An 18,587-nucleotide genomic window follows, 5' to 3' on the forward strand; every position below is an offset into this window, starting at 1 on the left:
CAAGGTCAAGTAGAAAATATTACAAGCTGCCAAGAAGAAATAATCTGAGTATTATTAAAACACAATCAGTATAAGACAAGATCTAGCACTAAGAGATCTATGGGCTTGGAATATGATATTCAGAGGACAAAGGAAATAAGATTAAAATCAAGAATCACCTACCCAGCAAAACTGAGTATAATGCTTCAGGGGGAAATATGCTCATTCAATGAAATAGAGGACTTTCAACTATTCTTGATGAACAAACCAGAGCTGAAAAGAAAATCTGACTTTCAAATACAAAAAGCAGAGAAGGTAAACAGGAAAAAGAAATCATAAGGAACTTAATGGAGTTTAACTATTTACATTCCCTACATGAAAAAATGATAATTGTAACTCATGAGACTTTTCTCAGTAAGAGGATAGTTGAATGGAATATATATGTATATATTTTATACATACATATATACATGTATAGGAGGGTATAGGTGTGTATAAATACATGCGTGAGTGTGTGTGTATGTTTGTACACGTATACATAAATAGAGGGCACAGGATCAGTTGAATAGGAAAGGATGATATCTAAAAAAATAAAATTAAGAAGTGAGAGAGGAATATAATAAGAGAACTAAAGTAGAGATAGAATAGGGTAAATTATCTCATATAAAAGAGGCAAGAGAAAATTTTTAAAAGGAGGAGAAGAGTAGGAAGATGAAAGGGAATGGATAAATCTTACTCTCTTTGAATCTGGCTTAAGGAAGGATACACACTCATTTGGGTATCTTATCCTACAGGAAAGTAGGGGGGAAGGGAATGAGGGGGGATGATAAAAGGGAGGGAAGATTGTGGGAGAGGGTAGTTAGAAGCATATATGTTTGAAAAGTGGCAGGGTCAAAGTAGAAAATAGAAAAAAAATGTGGTGAAGGATAGGGTGGAAGGAAATATAGTTAGTCTTTCTCAGTATAACTACTAGGGAAACATTTTGCATAGCTACACATGTACAACCTATATTGAATTGTTAATCTTCCCAATGGGGATGGGTAAGGAAAGAAGAAGGGAAAGAATATGGAAATCAAAGTTTTAAAACAAATGCAACTGGGAAATAAGATATGCAGGCACTGGGGTGTAGAAAACCATCTTGCCCTACTAGAAAGTTAGAGGGGGTATGGAGGAGGATATAAGAGAGAGCAGATTGGGGGAAGGGGTATTCAGAAGGCTTGCTGTCTTGGGGTGGGGATAGGGGAAAGATGAGAAGAAAATTTGTAATTCAAAATACTGTGGAAATGAATGCTGACAACTAAAAATAAATATATTAAAAATATAGTAGTGACAACTTAAAAAATAAAACATGGATCAAAGAAGAAAACATGAAAACAATAAATAATCTCATTAAAGAGAATGACAACAATGAGACAACATACCAAAATTTCATCCAAACTGGTACTTAGGGGAAAATTTCTCTCTCTAAATTCTTACACCAACAAAGTAGAGAAAGAACAGATCAATGAATTGGGAATGCAACTAAAAAAAAGAAGAAATTAGAAATCCTCAGTTGAGTATCAAATTGGAAATCCTGAAAATCAAAGGTGAGAGTAACAAGATTGAAAGTAAAAAACAAACAAACCAAAATACTAAACTAATGAAACTGGGAGTTGCTTTTATGAATTAAAATCACAGATAATCCATTGGTTCATTTGATTAAAAAAAAGAATGAAGTAAAGCAAATATACTGTATCAAAAATTAAAAGGGTGACATTAACATAAATTAAGAAGAAATTAAAGCAATAATTAGCAAATGTTTTGCCCAATTATATATCAATAAATTTGATACTCTGTGGGAATTGATGAATAGTTATGAAAATATAAATTACCCAAATTTACAGATCAGGAAATAGATACATCAATAACCCCATCTTAGAAAAAACACATTTTACAAGTCATTAATGAACTCCCCAAGAAAAAAAAAAGATGAATTCACAAGTGAATTTTAACAAACATTAAAATAAAAATAAATTCCAATACTATATAAACTATTTGGGAAAATAAAAAGGTGAAAGAGTTCTACCAAATGACTTTTATGAGACAAATATGATGATGGTTGTTATTGTTCTTTCTCCTTCTTTCTCAAAAGGGATCATGATACCACGAAGATGATTCCATGAATTGGGCTTAGGTAAGATGTGTGTATATGTGTGTGTATGGGGGGGGGGTGCTGTGCAAGGTCACTAGCCTCACTTTCTCCTCCAAATCCCCCTACTTCTAGTGGCAAAATATAGATCTTGATGATTTGAGATGGCCCCCTGGTGCTGATATCTTAACCAGGAAGAACTAAAAATAGAGAAAGAAAGTTTTAGACCAATTTCTCTAATGAATGCTTTTGAAAAATTTTGGAGCAAAATACTAGCAAGGTATTAGTAGCAATATATGAGAAGAATTATACACTATTGCCAGGTGGGATTTATACCTCGAATGCAGTGTTGATGCGACATTAAGAAAACAATGAATACAGTTGACAATATAAATAAGGAAATCAACAAAAATCATAGGATGATCTCCATAGGTGAAGGAAAAGATTTTGAGAAAATATAGCACCCATTTCCATTAGAAACAATAGAGAACATAAGAATAATGGAAGCATCCCTTAAAACATTAAGCAATATCTAACTAAAACCATCAACAAGCATTATCCGTGAGGGGGATGTTAGAAGTTTTCCCAATAAGATAAGGAGTGAAGCAAGTATGCCAATTATTACCACAATTATTGAATATAGTGCTAAAATGTTATCTATAGCAAATAAGAGAAGAAAAATAAATTGAAGGAATTAGAACAAGCAACAAGGAAAAAAACCTACCTCTCTTTGAAGATTGTATGATGGAATACTTACAGAACCCTAGAGCATCAACCAAAAAACTATTTGAAATAATTAACAAATTTAGTAAAGTTTCACAATATAATATAAACACACATAAATTATCATAATTTCTTTATATGACCAACAAAACTGAGCAGCAAGAGATAGAAAGAGGAATTCCATTTGAAATAACTGTAAGCAATATAAAATACTTGAAAATCTACCTGCCAAAAAAAAAAACCAAGAACTCTATGAACACAATTAAAAAAACACATTTTACACAAATAAAGTTAGATCTAAACAATTGAAAAATATCATTTGCTCATGGGTAGGTGAGCCAATATAATAAAAATGACAAAACTGATTAAACTAATTTACTTATTCAGTTTCATCCCAACCAAACTCACAAAAAGTATTCAATACAGCTAGAAAACATAACAAAATTCATTTTGAAGAACAAAAGTTCAAGAATATCAAGGGAATTAATGAAAAAAATACAAAGGAAGGTGTCCTCATAATCTCAAACTACATTATAAACCAGGAATAATCAAAATTATATGGTTACTGGCTAAGAAATACAGTGGTGCATCAGTGAATAAATCAGGTACATAAGACAGTAGTAAATGACCACAGTAATCTAGTGCATGATAAATATTACATTTAGAGATTCCTAAATTTTAAGGATGGCCCAAATCTTGTTCTACAAAACAATAAAGTGTATGTATACATGTGTACAATGTTTATATGTGCATTATACATACATACACATGTTTATATGTGTAGCATATCAACATGATATATGTGTGCATGTGTGTATATGCATATAAACACACATATCCACATTGATATGTTACATATATATACATGTGTGTTCATGCATATGTGTGTGCATTCTACTAACAATTATAAATCATTTCCCATCTGTTTTTTCATTTTATAAGTTCTCATCACAACTTTAGCATTGAGTGGTGTTATCCTTATAGTCACTTTACAATTCACAAAATTAGATGATATCTAAATGAGCTATATTTGGGTCTCCAAATTCTCCAAACTCCACAACAGGTGATGGACCTATAATTAACCTGGTTTCATAGGCTACACAGGTAGGGCATTCTGACTGCTTTAAAATTCTACTCTGTATTTCTATTGTTATTTTTTCCAATCTGCAGAAAAAAATGTCTTCCTCCCTGCTCCCCACTTTTAAGTGAAACACTAACAGCAGCAAACATCCTTAAAATTGAAGGGAACATATGTTTTTAAAGGAACTAGCAGTTATTTGATTTTAAAGATACACTTATGATTCTGAGATGAAGAATCTTTTCCGAGTTAGACAGACAATAGCCAACCAACATATCATGGCACATCTGTTTCTCAATGAATGCTTTACCAGTTTTGCAAAAAAACGGGACCTATGATCTGATCATTTGAGTCTGAATAAAAAGGATTGTGGGATAGTCAAAAGAATTTTGACTTTGGATTCAGGTGACATAAGGCATCTAGTTGCCACACTTGGATAGAGTGCTTATCGTGGGATCTGAACTAAGTGGAGTTTGAAAAAATTGGAATTTCAATCCCACCTCAGATATTCATAAGTTATATGACCATAAGTAAGTCAAGTCATCACTTTACTGTTCAGTAAACCAGTAAGGTCCATGCAAAGTTCTTTTATATTATGAGAAATTATTTTTATTTGTCAACTTTGTTATTAAAAACTGAACTGCTCCACAATTCTGATTCATAGTTCTTTAGAATAATGCTGGGAAGACTTCAAAAGATATGTGATTTCACCCATATGAATATGACCTCCACTTAGTTAAATCACCAGCCCTCTGTGACCTTAGGAGATGATTTCATGAATCATAAGCTGACAATCTTCCATTTATGGTCAGTATTTCTGTAAGTAATGTGTCTGAATTCAGCCATGAAGAACTTCAGGAGAAAGGCTTGTTCAGTCCATAATCAAAGTGATTCGAGTCTGAAAGGGGATGCTAGACCTTGTGATCTGAGGACCTGACTATTTTTTAATCAAATAAACAACAAAAAAGTCTTTCAAATTTCTATTGCAAATTAATATAGATATAAGTGTATTTTGTTTCAGTGAATTACTAAATATAAAACTATCATACTTCTCTTTTTCAAATGAGAAACTGAAAACTAAAGAATTCATTTGTGGCATTGTGGCAAAAATTAAATGACATCACATTATTAGCATTTTTATTTAATGTTCAGAAATAACTAACCTGTTGCATAATATAATATACCAGACATATATCTAACATTGGCTTGTATCTGGGACAGAGTAATTGGTTTCATAGGTAATTCAATGGCAAGCAAAATAGGATTTTTAGATGTTTTTTTTCTGGATTGAGTTTTAGCTAATCAGGTGCCTTTTAACCTCACCTTAAATTGTATCAAGAGTCTTTGATTGGAAACAGTATACATTGTATTATCCTTAATAGGTCTAAAGGAGTTTAAAGATTTTTCCTGCCCTTGATAAGTCTAAGGGAATTTGAAGTTCTCCCTGCCTCTTAATAGACTGAAGGTAATCACATGGGAGCCCATGATGGGAGGAGTTTGTAAAAAGGGTAGAAAAGGAAGGAGCAGATAAAGCAGGAGCAGAGCTAGGAGCAAGCAGAACTGATAGAGAGAATGTTTGTTAGGTTTGTGATTTTTTTTTATACTGATTTCTCAGACAAGAGCCCTGTCTGTTTTTCTGTGCTGATTTCTCAGACAGGAATTGAATTGAGGTAATAGTGCCGGTAATGTACGTAAATGTTGTTGCAGCCCTAATAAGGTTTGTTTTCCTAGAAACAGAAACTGTGAAGAGCTTGGAGAGGAGAAGTCCCTGTGAGCTGAAATATGGGAGAGGAAGAGCTGCCTATGTGTGAACTGCAGGCAAGAGTTGGGAGCATGTGAATCCAGGCAAGAGTTGGAAGCAGTCAGCCTGTGCAGAAGGAGCCAAGAAGCCATGGGGTATGGAAGCCAGCCTCAAATCAAGATCAAAGAAAACTTTACTTGGATGCTCTGTATTTGTTTGGATACTACTGATGACATTTGTAACTTACTATGACCCAGGAGTGGATGGTATTTTTATTTTCTACTACCCCTTAAAGATGCCTATAAGGTACACTGAACGATATTTTTTGTTAAAGACTATGTGACCACCTTAGTAATAAGTTGCTATGTTATATTGTTGTGAATGCTATGCTTTAGTTTCTTGAATGTTATACTTTTACTGCTGAATAAATAGTTTATTATAGTATGTATTTAGACCTTTAAAGTTATTCACAGCAGCAGTACTCAGAAGAGCTGTTTATGATTGGCTTTACATAGATCTGTTACACAAGGTCTGATACACCTGTCCTCAGTTTATTTGTAATTGTATCAATATCCCTAAAAAATGAGCTACAATGAAACACAACAGACATCTAGATAGGTTAAACTTTTATCTCTGCAAAGACAAACCAGTTTCTTACAGACCAGGCTCTCTGAAATTCACAAGCTAATCTAATAGAATTTTACATACTTCAATGATTTTAACTACATATTTGAATTTGAAACAACTTCCTCAGAATTAATTTCTACTTATCTTCACCTGAAAATTTCCAGATTACCCAACTCCATTCTCTTTTAACAGTTTCCATGTTTTCATCTCCAAATTAAAAAAAAAGGAGCCATCTAAAATCCCTTCTTTTGCTTCCTCACCTCCCACTAATCCCTTAGCCTGCTTTTCTCTCACATCTGTCCTCATAAATCTACTCAATTTCCCCCCCTCAAAAGTCAATAACATGCAAATTTCATTAATTCACTGAGACCAAAAAGACCGTGGCATGTCCAATGTCATACAATCAGTACGTCACTGAACCAGGATTTGAACTCAGGTACTAAGAAGATGGTTAATACACACCTGTTGACTGTTTAACTGTTGGATAAATGAATGAATGAGTAGTTGAATGAATTTGTTCCTTCAGTATAGGGACTGTGTCTTTTTAATCTTTGTTTCTGCCACAGTAAATGATTTAGTACTTTGCATATAATAGGGGATCAATCAATGTTGTACTTAATTGAATTATTCATGAATACCAAATAAAAGCACCATTTAAGAAGCAAATAACTAGTATATCAAAGTGTGGATATTAATGTTGTGACATGAAATTTATAATCTCAGTGATCTTGTTCATGATTTATCTTATCAAATGAATAAGGAAGCATCTTGATGATAACTTTGTAATTAGGTGCCTTTGGCCTAAAACCAAATATGTTGCTATGTTCAGTTTTAACATTATTATTCCATATATTTCCGTATTATTATGTGTAGGGAGGGAAAATGTTTCATTGCAATGGGTTTGAAAAATGCTGTAGTTTGGAAACATTTTCCTCATGCCTACCCAACTTTGTTTTAAAAGGTTTAAAAGATATATAATTGTTCGCCCTGAAATAATAAGGTCTCTCTTTAATGACCTAATTGTTTCATCTACCAATTGTAGTCTAACCAACTCAAACACTTGCATATACTCTCAATATAAAAGTATGGGAAGTAAAATAATTATGAAAATATTTTTTAAATTGCTTCATATTTTATAGCTTCCTTTGATGATTTGTTCCATTATCACAGCAGGGAAGAATTCCTTGGCTCTAGAAAAAGCCACATACAACAAAATAATGAATAGCAATTTCTTTTTAGTTTATGTTTGTTTCACTACTCATAATGATTGCTTTGCTACTATTCTCAATTATTGTGCATGGTAAAAGCCACTTAATAGCTATTATAACACCAAATATATACCCCTGGCCACTTGAGAGCCCAAATTTATGCTCTTTATTAAAACAGACTTTCTTATGTTTATATAGGGGGAAAAAATGTATTATGTTACTGTCTTCTTGAAGGACTTAGTCTTTCTTTCCATAGTGTGAGAAAACAAACAAATAAAAAAAGAAAACCCTGCTAGATGGAGTTATCCTTTCTGATATGTAGAAAAATGAACAATTTAAATTAATATGTATTTCACCTCAATTGTTGAATCTTTATATCTATATTAATCATTGCATTGATATTGATCATATATCAAGTGATACATCCACATGGTTACCATGAAATAGCGAACAGTATGTATTCTTTTTCCTGATATAACAAAAGAAGAGAAAAGTGCATTGTTCTGAATACCTAGCTTTTCATAGCATTGTAATTGAAAGGAGACTGTTGCTCAACATATTTTAGGAGCTCTTAGAGAAGGGGAAAGGAAAATGGAAGCGATTGAAGAAATGATGACATGTAAATACGTGACAGGTCCATGGTTTCATTATTGTGGAGGTAAGTATTTCCTCCAAAAACACCAAAAGGAATTCCTCCATAGCCTTGCTTTGCTTCCATGCCTTGCCACCTTTTCCACCCCTGTCAGAAATGGCACTTTGTAAACAAACTATCAGTAACAGATATTTCTGAATTTATTTCAACTAGCTCTTAGACTATAGCTACATTTCAGTCCATTTTCAGGCCCATAAGTGAAGTATGTGGACTTTAGTAAACATCCCTGAGTGCTCTTTTGGCCTAGAAACTCAGAACCCAGAATCTAGGCCATACATGAGACATGGGAGTAAAACATTAATGCTGAAAATAATAAGAGTGCTTCATCTGATAAAAAAAAATACTTTCTAAAAGTCCAAGCCATTGTTCATGATGGGAGAGGGGATAGTTGATCAATAGAAAGGAATGGGATGAAAGTCAGGGTAGTGTATTGAAACTGCTTTTATGACTCTAAGAAGTTAACAGGGTGGTATTGGGTCATCCATGGGGTGATTATGATGATGGCATGTAAGATAGTTTATCAAATGTTTTTATTTTATCTTTTGGCACACCAGATGGAAAGGCTTTAGTGCTGATGTCACTAAATATTAAAGTTGACCACACTTGATCATGCCTGAAATGGCCTAAAGTCTAAACACATGTATGCATTCATTGAGTAGCAACAATGTTATATAACAAAATGGGGGGGGGGGATAGCACCAATTATAGCAAATGCTTTCATATTGCTTTTTGTCAATGTCACCCTAAGTTTCAAATCACACAACATATTACTGACTGGTGTGTGACAATTATTGAAAACAAAATAAATAATTAAACAAATTAAAATACATTCCCAAAGTTCGATTTCATGAAATAAGAGATGGAATCAAAGTAAAGGGAAAAATGTTGAAGATTCTGAAGCAATAAAATCTTTACTTAATGCAAACTTCAGAAATTATAGCTAATAAGGAATAAATGGGAGAAAAAGGCAACAATAGGTTATATGATTTTGAAAATGACATAGGCATGCTTTGACAGGAAATCCAGCAAACCTCTTTTGAGTTTGATGGCATAAATGTGAACAATAGACAAATTATACCAAAACAGAGTATTTAAAAATTAAATCTGATATCTGTGATAATCATAATAATTAACCACATTCTTTCACAGTACTTGAAAAATAGAGTAAAAATAAAATATTTCAAAGTCTGCAAACAAAATTTTATGTGGGAGTTATTGTCACAGTAAAATTCAAAGGAGGAGAGGTTAAGCTATCAAGTAATAACCATATGGATAAATGGTTAAAAAAAGCAATTTAAAAGATACATACTTGGGGCGGGGGGGGCGGTCAGAGTCAAGATGGCGGAGTAGAAGCATGACCTCCGAGCAACTCTGTTTTCCACCTTCCCCAATCAATGTAAAAAAGGGACTCTAAACAAACTTTGGAGCTGCAGAACGCACAAAATGACACAGAGAAGCTAACTTCCCACTGAGGACAGCCCAGAAAGCCAGCAGAAATTGGCCAGCCCAGTGCTCTGGGAGCCGAGCCCAGCTCCACACCAAGGCTTTAGCCCCAGGTTGGGCCTGACAAGCCACTGGCCAGAGGGACTCCAGATCAGCAGTAACTGTGGCCATTTGCAGAATAATAAACACATAGATGTGAAGGATAAAGTGAGAGGTCAGTGCAGTCTGGACTTTGGGACCCAGTAAGTGGGAGTGCATGGCTTTTGCCCCTGGGTCAAGAAGCCACTGAGACACCAGCACAGCCAGCCAGCCCTACATGGCAGCTTCAGCTCCTGGCCTGCAGTGTGTAGGGGGACCAAGCAACCAGTCTGAGGGGTAATCAATAGCTCTTGCTTTAACCTGCTGTAGCGGCAAGCACCCCAAACGTCCTCAGGGTTTGCTGCCAATACAGGTTCTTGCATCTGCTTTGATAAAGGAAAGCAACTCAAAATGGGTTAACAAGCTTACTTTAATCAGTCAAACATATATCATTTACCTCATTCAGGGGAAAAAGGTCAGCACCCTGAACTTCAAAGTATACAGGCAGAATTATCAGGACAGAAACAGATGAAGTAGACAGCTTTCCAAACTGTCCAACCATTACATCCATACCAAATCAACATCTGGGTTTCAACATCTGGGTTTTTTTTTTAAGGATGGGATCAAAGTAGAGAATAGAACAAGTGGGAGTTGGGATAGGATGGAGGGAAATATAGACAACCTTTTACAAAATAACTACTGTTATTGTTTTGCATTAGCTACACCTGTACAACCTATACTGAACTGCTTATCTTCCCAGTAAGGGTGGGTGACAAGGGAGGGAGGGAATGAATGTGGAATTCAAAGTTTTAAAATCAAACGTGTGTGTGTGTGTGTGTATGTATATATATATATATGTGTGTGTGTGTGTATGTGTATATATATATATATATACTATTATTAATACTATTTTATGTGTAATTGGGAAATAAGATACACAGGCACTGGGACATAGAGATCCACCATGACCTACTGGAAAAGTCAAAAGGGGTATGGGAGAAAATATGGGAGAGAGCAGATTGAAGAAGGGGATATCCTGTGGGACTGCTATTCTGGGGTGGTGGGTAGGGGGAAAATGGGGAGAAAATTTGTAACTCAAAATCTGGCAGAAATGAATGATGTAAATCAGAAGTTAATAAAGCATTTTAAAAATGGAAAAAATAAGTAAATAAATTTCATGTAATCAAAAAAAGATACATACTTGAAAGAAATATTTAGGATCAACTGGTATTTAAATGTCATATCAACTATCTCTACCTGATATTCACAATAAAATGCCCAAAACCACGTTGCCAAATGTAAAGATGCATATATATCTGTGTATGTAGATCTATGTACATAGATTTGTGTGTAGAGATATACACACATACAGAGCCAGAGAGAAAGGGGAAGCCAGCGAGAGAGAGAGAGAGAGAGAGAGAGAGAGAGAGAGAGAGAGAGAGAGAGAGAGAGAGAGAGAGAGAGAGAGAGAGAGATCTTGAAAATAAAAGGATGCTAGAAATTCTAGGGTCCTTTAATACTGCCTGAAAGTAAAAGCCAAAAAGTTTATCTAATACCACAAAAAGACAAAGAACAAAACACACACATCAACAACAATAAAAAATTGTACATTGATTGAGAAGTCATTTTTTAAAAAAACAGAGAAGAGAGAAAATCCAAAGAAGAAGAATATGAAACTGATCATCTATACGACCTCAAGAACTCCAACACAACAGAAATCCATGTTGGACTAAATACATGATAGAAATTTTATGTACCACTAATATAATGAATGACAGAGAAGCCATGTTAAGAGAGGTGAATGAATTTCTAGCTTCTCTGCAAAACTGAAAAGTAGTGGTGTGGCGCTGAAAAAGATCCATAATTATTGGTATAAATACGACTCAGTATTATATAAAGTATTTGGAAAGAACTTTACCAACTTCATCTCATTCACAGACATGAACATGCTGGGTTTTGGGGGGGGGGCATGAACATGTCATTCTTAGTAGAGGTCATCGCATATGTATTACCAAGGAATGGGGACACCAGAAATCCCTCCAAATATAAGCCAATTTTGTGTTTAATACCTATTGCAAATCATTCCTAGGTTGTATCATTCAAAAAAAAATCTATGAACAGTTTTTTTTAAAACAATAGTTTGCCCAAGACGAAACCAGGCCATAGCAAAAAAAAAAAAATCCTAGGAGAATAAAGAATAACTTATCTATGATTATTGAACAAGCTACCTGAAAATGCATTACAGTTTATACTGCCATCATTGATTTCTCAATAACTTTTTACTTAGCTTGCTAATCTGGTTTATTCCTATATGCAAATATATAAGGTAGATACAAGTATAGGGAAAATATTACAAAATTTGATGTCCACATTTAAAACTGTCCTCTACTTAAAATATGCCACCAACATTATTTCAAACAATATTTCTATAAAACATGGCATTCTGGAGACAGTTCAGCTCATCATGGTTCTGACTATTTTAAAACTTATCATCATCTCTCCTAAATTGAACTGAATATCACTTCCAAATTACTGAAGGAATCATGACAAAATATCTTATCAATCACTGGATGTACATGGATGACATCTTTTTTTTAAGTAATTAAGGTTAAGTAATTTGCCCAAGGTTACACGGCTAGGTTTGTGTGTATGTGTGTGTGTGGGTGGGTGTTAAGTATCTGAGGCCAGATCCAATCCCTGGTCCTCCTGACTCTGAGGCTGGCACTGTTACTCACTGTGCCACCTAGACGCACCCATGGATGACATCTTGCTATATGTTGCCACTGAAAAATTAAACAGACCCTTCATCTTAAGAAAACTCATAATCATATCAACATTTTATTTGGATTTGATAAATATGAATTTCTCAATGTGAATTAAAAAAATGATAAAGACTGACATTTCCAGTGTTTGAATCTGAAAGTCAAAAAGAGACAATAGATGAAGGTAATACAAGTGATACCTCAGTCTTCTCTATGTAAGAAATATTGAACATGGGAATATCAAAGAGAATTCTGTGCCCATATATAGTTTTTTTTAAATACCATCTTGATAAGCTAAAGTTAAAGCTAAATTGAAAAATAATGTTAGGGTCCTTAATACCTTTGCCACATCGGTCTTTTCTGACTCTCTCACAATTATAAGATGGCCATGATATATTTGGAAGTTAACTCAATGAAAACACATGAAATATTAATGAAATACAAGGTCCATCACTGTGAAGAAACTATAGAGAGATTATCACTTTCAGAGTGAATGATAAGCTTTTCTTAAAGTTTAAAATTTTGCCAATTTACTTGGGTAAAAAGCAAATATCATGTAGCAATAGCAAAGGTTGATAATGGATAGATACTATCAGATTTTTCAACAATAACTTAGTTTTTCCTCCAAATGTTACCTATTGAATGACTTCAATTCAAGAATGAAATCAAAAGCAATTTCACTGGCAAGATCAACATGAATTAGGCCAATAATATGTCAGCAAGTCATGTCAAACGACCTGCTAAATCACATAGATTTGTTTCTAAAAAATGGCAATTCTGAATAGGTCACTGGCAAAAGAAATTAAAGAAACACTATCCATAAGAAACTCTGACTTAGGTCTCAATGCAGGATATGCAAAGAAATGATAAACACTGTTTAGCACTTAATTAAAGGATGTAACAAAGTAGGACCTAATAAATACCTAGAAAAACATAATTTTATGGAAAGAATTTTGGTTCAGGAGTTTGCTCTCTTTCATAGAATGACAGACAATATACTCCAATAACAGAAATATGATTCTTCAAAACATCCTGGGGAGCTCAAGCAATAAATTATATGATAACTACACAATGGTAGACTATCCTGTTTTCTACAATCACCCAGATAAAGCACTATTCCTAGTGAACAACTATATTCTAATAGATATTTTCAAACTATGTAGAACAAAAATCTTTGAAAATATAGTGACCTACTAGAGCAGAGAAAAACCATATTGATATAGGATAATCTGCATGGCATTCCTTTTGTCCTGCCTCCCATTTGAATTCTATTTAGGATGGTTACATTGAGTCTACAGAAAATGTGATTATGTTCCAACACTTTGATTTAATATCAAAAAGCCAGTATTTTATGTATAGGTGCAATCATCAGCAGAACGTTCAATATGAATGAATAGTAGCAGAACAGTGCCTACCCTCCTTGGAACATTTCTATTCAAATCCCTTTATGTAAGATAGAATGGTTTTATAATAACAATGATAATAATGATAGTGATTATAAAATATTCACCTCTATGATAACCCAAAGAATATTAAATACAAATAAATGACACTAGGATTCGAACTTGTTTTCAAACTATTTCTTTGTGATCCCTGTCACAAAGATGAAAAGGATACAAGAAGATGGAGGAGAACAGCACGTATACAATAAGTACCCACTATTTGCCAGGAACTGTGCTAGATGTTGAGATAGAGGTTCCTGCCCTTATGTCAAAAGCAACAGACAACAACAATTGTGTGTGAGTGCTTCTGTGTGTGTGTGTGCATGTGTGCATGCTGGTATAAGTGGTGTAGTATAATTTAATGACATTTTACTCTTTCACATAGCTGATACAAAATAAGAGATATGTATTTTGCCCACCATAAAAGTTACCTCTTTATTTGTTTTAAAGTAATGTTTTGCTTTTTTATCCTTCATAGCTTAATCAATATGCAAGTAACTGCAACTATTGATAGGGAGAAAAAGAGAAGATTTCCTATGGGTTAGGGAGGAAGGAATTGATTTCATTTTTTTTCTTTTTTCTCTCTTTCATATATTTTTATTTTTTTAGATATTTTTAAATTACATTTTTTTAATTTCCTTTTGTAAATTTTGAGTACTAAATTCTCTCCCTCCCTCTCATTTCTTCCCAACTCCTTGAAAAGGCAAATAATATGATAACAATTATACATGTGAAGTCATCTGAAATAAATCATGTTAGCAGTGCTGCCAAAAAATACACAAAAAAGAAAAATAAAGAAAATTTTAAAAGTATACTTCAATATGCACTCAGAGCTCATCAGTTCTCTCTCTGGAGATAGACTATTTCATTATGGCTTCTTTGAAATTGCCAAAAAACCTTGTTTTACAGTTTATCATTGCTACAATATTGCTGTTACTACTATAATGCTCTTGTGATTCTTCTCACTTCTCTTTGCATAAGTTCATATAAGTCTTCCCTTGTCTTTCTAGCACCATCATTATCACCTCTTACAGCACAATTGTACTTTATCACAACTTGTTCAGTCATTCACTATTTTATGAGCATCCCCTCAATTTCTAATTCTTTGTCACTACAAAAAGATCTACATTTTTATACAAGTAGGTCCTTCTCCCTTTCTGTGATCACTTTGTGATATTGATGTAGTAAAAGTATTTCCAAGTCAAAGAGAATGCATAGGATGACAGCCCTTTGAGCATAGTTCCAAATTGTTCCCCAGAATGGTTGGAGCAGTTCATAAATCCACCAACAATGCATTTTGCTTTTCTCCCATGTTAGCCAATCTGATAGGTATGAGGTATTAACTCACAGTTGTTCTAATTTACATTTTTCAAATCAATAATGATTTATTTTTATGCAACTATTAATAGCTGTATTTCTTCCTCTGAAAACTGCCTGTTCATATCCTGTGCCCATATATGAATTGAGGAATGGCTTCAATTTTTTATAAATTTGACTAGTTTCCCTATATATTTGGTAAATGAAGCATTTTTGAGAGAAACTTGCTCTAATTTCCCCCCAAGTTTCCTGCTTTCCCAATTTTGGCTGAACTAGATATATTTATACAAAAACATTTGAATTTCATGTAATTAAAATTATCCACTTTACTTAAGACATTGCTTTCTGATGAATAAACCCCACTTTGTCTTCTAGACCACATTATGACTAATTAATTTTACATTGTGAGGGATTTGGGATGACACAAAGTGGGACTGGAATATTGAAATACGATAGGATAGGATCTGAAAAAAAATCATAACCATTCATGACTTTGGGTGAAACTGAAGTACGTGAAACATAATGGGAATACAAAGTTCTCCAACTTTTTTTTACCAACTACAGAAGTACAACATAGGATAAACTTGACTAGGCTAAAGTTTGTATTAAAAAAAGAAAAGAGGTTTCAATGGATGTTAAGCTCAATTAGACTTCATAGTATGAAATGGAAGCAGAATTTAAAAAAAAAAAAGTAAATTGGAGCTTTAACTGAATTAAGAGTAGTATCCATAACATGGGAGTTAATATTTCTCTTTTTCTCTGCCTGTACCAGACCTGATCTGAAATGTGTTCATTTCTCAGCAGTATGTTTTAAGAAAGACATTCATAGGGTGAGGATCATTCAAGCAGTAATAGCTATGATGCTAAATTGACTGGAGATTGTGTGGTATGAGAATAAAGTGAAGTAACTGAAAAATGTTAATTTGGAAAAATGAAGAATTCTGTCATCAGAGACTATTAGTATATGAAAAGGCTATCACTTATATGAGCCATTTGATTTGGACTGCTTATTCTGAGAAAGCAGAACCAGGGTCACCAAAGAAGAGTTGGTCTAAATCTAAATTTAGAGTTGAAAAAGTTTTCTAGCAATTACAACTATCCCATCAAAAATTAGATGGGATACTTCAGGAAGTAGTGAATTCCCCAAATGTTCATGAATGCTGGATGATCATTTGTCAGGGATGTCATAGAGAAGATACTTGGAAAAGTTTGAATTGGATCAAATTAGCTTTGAGATCCTGTTGAATTCTGAAATTCTGTGTCTAAAACTGCCTTGTACAGAGATGAAGCCCATAATTATAGGTTCAGGAAAACTTTGCTTTAAACAAGTGAATAACTGCATCCAGTCCACAGATTTTGTCTCTCCAGAGAAGAGTAAGTCATTCCTAATGAGAATCCTTTTGGAGAATATGTCTTAGAGAAAGTATGACCCTTCAGGTCAGTGCTGCTTAGCACCTTTTATCTTGGGACCAATCTGACTTCCTGACAGGAAATTTCAAGGAAAGTTGGCCTAAAACAACTCTTCCCACTTAAGAATCCCAAAGCAGCTTTTTTTTCCCTTTAGACAATTGGGTTAAAATAGCATTGCACTCCTAGGAAGGAAAGAAGATTGACACAAGTCTATTTCTAAAAATGACTTGGTGCTCACACTTTTCCATTTATTCCTTCAAAATATTGGAATTCACCCCAACTAAGATAATATCTGTATACTTGACACTGTCTCAACAAGACCAACACCGTTTTGTATTTTGGGAACATCTCTCTTTATCCAGATAAACAAAAAACACTTGTCGATAAAATATGAGGAAATATTAATATTGATACACAAAATACAATGCTGAGGAAAAAGGTTATGTATCTTAACAGTATGTCTTTAAATTATTCATTTAAATGGATGGTCTGAGTTACAATCCTTCCAAATTACTTTTATTTCCCTTTGTGCTGACCACCCAATGCATTCTAATATCCCTTCGGGGACCTCAGAAATCTGATGCATGGGATTATTCAAAAGGATACCAACTGGGAATGATACCTAATGTAGCATCTCCTAAATTGAATGATCAAGGCTTTGACTAGACCTAATAGAGACATCAGCTTTTTTTAATGCAGTCATAGCAACCTGAGTTGTCAGGAGAGATTTTTTTTAAAAGTGCTTGCTCCATGCAGATAGACCACTGTTGCTAAATAATTAATATAAATTCACTTGATCACTCATATTTGATGCTTTCCTGCTGCTCCCTTTTTTTTTATAATCAGAACTTGCCTTCTGGAGATATTTGGCTGATTTGTCTTGCTGGTTTCTCTTTTATTTTTTTCCCCATAAAGGTTTTATTGCAAAATTCTTTTTTTAATTTTTTTCATCCCAGATATCATTTATTTCCATTCTATGCTAATTATTAGCATTCAATCATGTTTTACTTCCTGGTGTTTGAGAACAAAAAACACTACAGATGTTATTATGCTTTGGGCTTTCTACCATTGCAGAAGTTTGAATCTCCAAAGGGTACTTTTTGTGGAGTCTATGGGCTGAACATACAATTTAATATATAGCTCCTGAATAAGATTTAGTGTCTGTACACTGGAGCAGAAAGACTTTTCAACAGTGAAATCCAGCATCTATAGAGACAGATGAATTTTCACGTTTTATTCCATGTACAAATGACAGCTGCCATGGCTACTTTCACAATGGAGACATTTCCATTGCCTAGAATTGTATTCCAGCTGCTTAATAATAGACAATAATCTTACAGAATTATTGCAGATGACTTACAGATTTCACAGAATCGTAGATATAGAGCTAGTAGAGATCTTTAAGGATTCTTTAAATTAATTGCCAAAAATTATACGGTTAACAAACGACAGAGGCAGACATCCTCTGATGTCAATTCTAATGCTCTTCCTTAACCTATTATTTCTTACTATGTTTTTTATTGACTGACAAAGACATTTTCTCATGCATGATTATATTGACTACCCAATAAAAGATTTAAGGAAAGTTCCTTGTAATAATTATCTTAGATCAAGGGTTTTTTATTCCCAGGTTCATTGCACTCTATGGGGTCCAAGGATATATTTCACAGAACCTGTGAACTTTGATGGGAAAAATGTGCATCTTTATACTCATTAACCTCTAATTGAAATATAATATTTCCTTCAATTACTTAAAAAAACAACACATTACTATTCTGAGTTGTTCATAGACTTCACCGAAAGGGGGGCAATGACAAAAATAAAGTTTAAAATTCCTGGCTTAGATCCTCTTCAAATTTTTTTCTAATGATTTTTAGCCACTATTCCTTTTTATTCTGCATGCCAGTACAGAGCAGCACACACAAACATTGATATATGCACATACATATATATTGTGTGTATATGTACATATATGCACATGCATATATTGTTTATATAG

This window comes from Petaurus breviceps, unplaced genomic scaffold (assembly GCF_028583685.1).
Source record: "Petaurus breviceps papuanus isolate PSGF00001 unplaced genomic scaffold, PetGlider_PUasm1.0 174, whole genome shotgun sequence".
Lineage (NCBI taxonomy): Eukaryota > Metazoa > Chordata > Mammalia > Diprotodontia > Petauridae > Petaurus > Petaurus breviceps.